Raw genomic sequence first — 6,647 nt, forward strand, 5'->3', positions numbered from 1 at the left:
ACTAATTTCCTTTCATCTCTGACACTTCTATTACAGAGGAAAGGCAAATAGCAATATTAAAATATTTCCTGTAATTAATTCCCTTTTAATGTGCACAAATTTCATGCACTAGGCCACTAGTACTATAATAATTAAAATAGAAATTTAAATATGTCTAATAGAAGATATAATTGATACATGCACAATTTTCTAGCCATGTTAGAAAACTTATCAGTTTTTTTTATGTACCATACTCATTGTAGAAATTATGCCTCTAGGTTTATTATGAATATTATAGGAATGTTTCTCTATAGAATAACATACAGCAGTTATCACCAGAAGATTTTATTAATTTCTATTTACTCAAGTAAGTAATGAAATATTACTTTTGAATTTTCATTTTTAAAATTATATTAAACTTCTTGATAAAATTATTAGATTGCATTTTTTTCAGTGTGTATATTAGGTTACTTTATAACAAATTACCCACAATTTAACAGCTTTAAACTACTGACATTTGATGTCTCACAATTCAGTAATTCAGAAGTCTAGGCAGGGATTATCTGGGTTCCCTACGTTGGAATTCTCACACAGCTGCCATCAACGTATCAGATAGCTGTGTTCTCATGTGGAGTTCAGGAGCTCCTGCCAATAGCATGCAGTTTGGGGAAATTGAAGGACTGAGGTTCCCATTTTCTTTCTAGCTATTGCCTCAGGGTCATTTTCAGGTCATTTTTAGGTACTTGCTATGCTATGCAGCTCCTTCCATCTTCAAAGGAAGCAATAGAGAACGTCTATCATAGCTCTTTGAAATTTCTCACCCCAGGAAAAGCCCTGTCCCATTTAAAGACTCAGCTGATTAGCTCTGGCCCATGGAGGATAATCTCCCTATTTTTTTAAACTTTATTTTTATTGTTACCCACCTCAAACCAGCCTCTACCTTCCCTTCCATCAGGCCATCAACAACACCGTTTTCGTGTCCATGGGCTATGTATATATGCTCTTTGGAGAATCCTTTCACCAATTTTTATCCATTCTCCAAGCCCTGCCATCCCCTCTGACAGCTGTTAAGTCTGTTCCATGTATCCCTGCCTCTGTTTCTACTTTGTTTATCAGTGTATTTTGTTCATTATATTCCAAATATAAAAGAGATCATATGGCATTTTTCTTTCTCTGACTGGCTTATTTCACTTAGTAATCATCTCTCTGATGATTAGTGACACATATTATTCCATTGTGTAAATGTGCCACAGCTGTTTTATCTACTCATCTACTGATGGGCACTAAAGCTGTTTCCAGATCTTGGCTACTGTAAATAAAGTTTCTATGAACATAAGGGAGAATATATTCTTTTGAATTGATGTTTCAGATTCTTAGGATATATACCTCGAAGTGGGATCACTGGGTCAAAAGGCAATCCCATTTTTATTTTTTGAGGAAACTCCATACTGTTTTCCACAGAGGCTGCACCAGTCTGCAGTCCCACCAGCAGTTCACCAGGGTTCCTTTTTCTCCACATTATCACCAGCACTTTTTGTTTGTTGATTTAATGGTAGCCATTCTGACAGGTGTGAGGTGGTACTTCTTTGTAGTTTTAATTTGCATCTTTCTAATGATTAGTGACATTGAGAAGTTTTTCATATGTCTATTGGCAAGGAATGGATTATTCATTAAAGTCCCAGAGTGAGCACAGACCTGCTATTTATTTGGACTTCTTGTCTCAAGAACTGTTAGAGAATAAATTACTGTTGTTTTAGGCCACCAAGTTTGTGATAAGCTATCATGACAGTAATTGGAAGCTAATGTAAGGACACACATCATATTGTTGACTAACAAAACAAAGATTTTGCCATCCATTAGAGATACAGAAATAATTATAACAAGATTGCAAAGATTCTTAGATACTGTTCCTAAGAAGCATTATGATTATTAAAACTGAAATATGCAAGTAATTTAAACAACAAAAACAAAAGAACTTATTTCACAAAGGAAACCCAGAGAGAGTAAAGCTTCAGTGTTGGTAAATTCAGCTACTAGATGATGCCATCAGGGCTTTTATTCTTTCCACTCTGTCCTCAGTAGGTGTGAATAATGTGTTAGCTTAGCCCATCTCATAATCACAAGATGATAGTCACAATTCCAGTCTTAACATTCAGAGAAGATGTTATTAAGCCAAATGGTGTTGATTCTTTCTTCCTTGATATTTTTAAGGGCAAAGCAATCTTTCCCAGAAACCCTGCAGCAGATTTTGCATTATGTTCACTTGTCTATAACTGGTTAATATAGTATCACATTAATTTCTGGTAATTACAATGAGATTAATATGATTGATTTAGAGTAATCAATATTTATTTATTTTTTATTATTTTATATTTCAACTAGAGACCCGGTGCATGAAATTCGTGCATGGGGGGTGTGTCCCTCAGCCCAGCCTGCACCCTCTCCAATCTAGGACCACTCGAGGGTGAAATAAGCCAGTTGGAGAAAGATAAATATCGCATGATCTCACTCATATGTGGGATATAATGATCAGCATAAACTGATGAACAAAAATAGATCCAGAGACAAGGTAGCACTGAACAGACCATCCAACCTCAGAGAGAAGGTAGGGGAGGGGGGTTAATGATCAACCAAAGGACTTGTATGCATTCATATTAGCATAACCAATAGACACAGACACTGGGATGGTGGGGGCTTGCCCTCAGGGGTGGGAGTGCCAGGGAGGGGTCAATCCAGAACAAAGGAGACATATAATACTTTAAACAATAAAAAAAGAGAGACCCAAAGTAACCATACACACACACACACACACACACACACACACACACACACACACAAAACGAAAACAAACAAACAAAACAAAGGAAGAAGAAAAATGCATCTAAATTATAAAGGAGGAAGTGAAAGTTATTATTTGCAGGTGGCATGATATAATGTATAGAAAATCCTAAGGAATCAAACAAAAACCTACTAGAATTAATAAATGAATGTGGCAAAGTAGCAGGATACAAAATTATTATCCAGAAATCAGTGACATTTTAATTGACAAATAATTAACTCTCAGAAAGAGAAATCGAGAAAATAATCACATTTACCATGGAAGAAAACAAAATAAAAATAAGGTACCTGGGAATTAACCAAGAAGGTAAAATCCTATACTCAGAAACTGGAAAAAAGAAATAGAGGAATATATAAACAAGTGGAAGCTTATACTGTGTTCATGGATTGGAAGAATTAACATAATTAAAATGTCTATACAACACAAAACAATCTGTAGATTCAACACAATCCTCATTAATATACCAATGGCATATTGCAATGATTTAGAACAAATATTCCAACATTTACATGAAACAAAACAAAAAAAAAAGATCCTGAATAGCATCAGCAATTGTTAGAAAGAAGAACAAGTTTGATGGATCACAATACCGGATTTCAAACTATACTACAAAGCCACTGTAATCAAAACAGCCTTGTACTGGCACAAGAACAGGCATGTAGATCAAAGGAATAAAATGGAGAGCCCCGAAATGAACCCATGTATTTATGGTCAATTAATATTTGACCATAAAGGAGGCAATAAATAGTGTTGGAAAAATTGGACAACAGCCTTCCAAAAGAGTGCAGCATGGCTCAGTGGTTGAGCATTGACTTATGTGCCATGAGGTCATGGTTTGATTCCTGGTCAGGACATAGGCCTGGGTTGCAGGCTGGATCCCCAGTGTGGGGTGTGCAGGAGGCAGCCAGTCAATTATTATCTCTCATCATTGATGTTTCTTTCTCTCCCTCTCCCTTCTTCTCTGAAATCCATTAAAATATTTTTTTAAATGTATCTAGGCCACCAACTTACAAAATACAAACAAATAAACTAAAAATGAATAAAAGACCTAAATGTAAATTGCAAAACAATAAAATCCCAGAAGAAAACATAGGCAGCAAAATCTCAGATAACTCTTAGAGCAATATTTTTGCCAATATGTCTCAGAGGGAAAGGGAAACACAGGAAAATTTTTTTAAAAAGACTAAATCAGACTAAAAAGCTTCTGCACAAAAAAGAAACTGTCAGCACATCCTTGTCATCACTTGTTTGCTGGTTTATTGATGGTAGGCATTCTGGCAGGTGTGAGGTGATACCTCATTGCAGTTTTAATTGGCAGTTCCTGATGATTAGTAGAGTATTTTTTTCATATGTCTCTTGGCTATGTGGAGAAGAGGGCACCCTAGTGCACTGTTGGTAGAAATACAGACTGTTGCAGCCATTGTGGAAAACAGTATGGAGTTTTCTCATAAAATTAAAAATGAAAATTCTGTTTGACCCAGAGATCCCACTTCTGGGATCCCAAAACTCCAATGAGAAAGAATGTGTGCACCCTTATGTTTTCAGCAGCATTATTTACAATAGCTAAGATCTGGAAGCAACCCAAATTCCCATCAGTGGAAGAGTGGATAAAAATGCTGTGGTAAATTTACACAATGGAATACTATGTGGTTGTAAAAAATTACTATATCTTACACTTTGAAACAACATGGATGGATTTGGAGACTATTATGCTAAACAAAATAAGCCAGTCAGAGAAAGACAACTATCACATGTTCTCACTTATATGTGGAATCTAAAGAACAAAGTCAACTGACAAACAAACTGGGACCAGAGGCATGGAAAAATGGAGCAGAATGACAGAACTTAGAGTGGAGGAGTGTGGGGAGGATGGGAAGTGATCAACCAAAAAATATATGTGCATCTATGCATAGCTTAAGGACATAGACAATAATGTGGTGAAGGCCTAGCAGGGATAGGGTCAGTGTGGATGGCAGCAAAAGGGGGTGTGGAAGGGGGACATCTGTAATAGAGTCAACAATAAAAATTAAAAGAAAATAAAACTCAATATAATTTATATTAATTGCCCTAAAAATGAATTACTTATGTATAAATCAAACAAAGTATGTAAAAGAGCTTTATAAGAGAAGCTACAAAACTTTGATAAATAACATTTAAAAAACTAAATGAAGACATATTCCATTTCATTGACTTAAAGACTTAATATTGTCAAAATGTCCATTCTTCACAACTTCATCTACAGATTAAATTCCATTGCAATAAAAATCCCAGAAAGTTATTTTATTTATATTGACACACTGACATTAAAGTTTATATGGAGATCTTATAACACAGAAACCCACACCTGAAATCTATATGATCATATTAACCAATGTCACCCCAATAAATTTAGTAGTAAAATAATGTTTATATAGAGAGGCAAAAGACTCAGAATGGTCAGCATAATATTGAATAAGAATAAAACTGAACAACTGTCACTATTTTATTTCAGCTATTATTATAAATCTACATAAAAATAGTTGATCCTGGTGTAAGACTAGGCAAGTAGATTAATAGGACAGAATAGAGATCCCCAAAATAGATCCATAAAAATTAGTCATCTGACCTTTGACAAGGAAACAAACAAAATTCAACAGGAAAGAGATAATGTTTTAAAAAATGGTAGTACATTTGGGCATCCACATGCACAAATTGAATCTAGACTCAGATCTTACAGTTCTGCAAAAATGAATTTAAAATAGATCATATGCACAAATGTAAAATGAATAATTGTAGAAATTTTGAAACCTAATATAGAAGGAAATAAAGGCAACCTTAATTTTTAGATGTAGCACCAAAAACCTGCTATATTTAGATAAAATTGATCATTTGTAATGGATGATTAAGTTGACTTCATTAAAATAAAAACTTCTAACATTCAAAATACACTGTAAGGAAAATGCTAAAGAAGCTACAAACTTGGAGAAAATATTTGCAGAACACATCTGATAAAGAACAGATATCCAAAATATACAAATAATTCTTAACCTTGACTATAAGAAAAAAAATTACTGTTTAAAAATGGCCAAAGCATATATAGAAAGAAAGAAAAAACCTCACCAAAGAAGATATAGAGGGGGAAAAAATGGCAGAGGTTTAGAAGGATGTGTCGGTGCTTTGTCCCGGAGCAGATAAGGGCGAGCAGCTGAAACGGGTAACATACAGCCCGAATAAGCAGAGGAGATTCACCTGAGAGACAGTGTGCAGCCAGGAAAGACAGAGAACTCCTAGAAAAAGGGGACGGTTAGAGATTGAGGCTGAAACCTCCCCCGGGGCGCCGGCTCAGCCCCGAGACCCCGCCATCTTGAGTGGCTGTTACCGATATCCAGAGATCGGCTACTAACCTGGAGGCAATGGCTCTCATGAAGCGCAACTACATGAACTCAGACGAGCCCTGCTTCTCCCCATGGAAAGGTTAGACTTCCCCCAAAGGTGCGGTTTGCAATTCAGGTTGGAGAGAGGAACGCACGCGTGGGGGGAAATCTGCGCCCCACAAAGTCCGTGGCCTTTGGGGCCAGCGTGACCCGCAAGTGGGAAAGGGCTCCCGCAGGGCTGCTGGCAGAAGGGAACACTATAAATAAGCTCATAGTTGGACTGAATGCAAAGGGGCAGACTCAGATTTTGCCAGCCTGTCGGCTACTTGGTGCCAGGGGCCAAAGCGCACGCAGATCTGGAAAGTGGAGCCCTGTGAGTTCACACAGCTTCCCAGGCTCTTGTTTACACACTTCCTCTTAAATCTGTGCGTTTGACTGTTGAACCCAGTGCATGGGATTACCCAGTTGGGGTCACT

The sequence above is a fragment of the Myotis brandtii genome, unplaced genomic scaffold (assembly GCF_000412655.1).
Source record: "Myotis brandtii unplaced genomic scaffold, ASM41265v1 scaffold40, whole genome shotgun sequence".
NCBI lineage: Eukaryota > Metazoa > Chordata > Mammalia > Chiroptera > Vespertilionidae > Myotis > Myotis brandtii.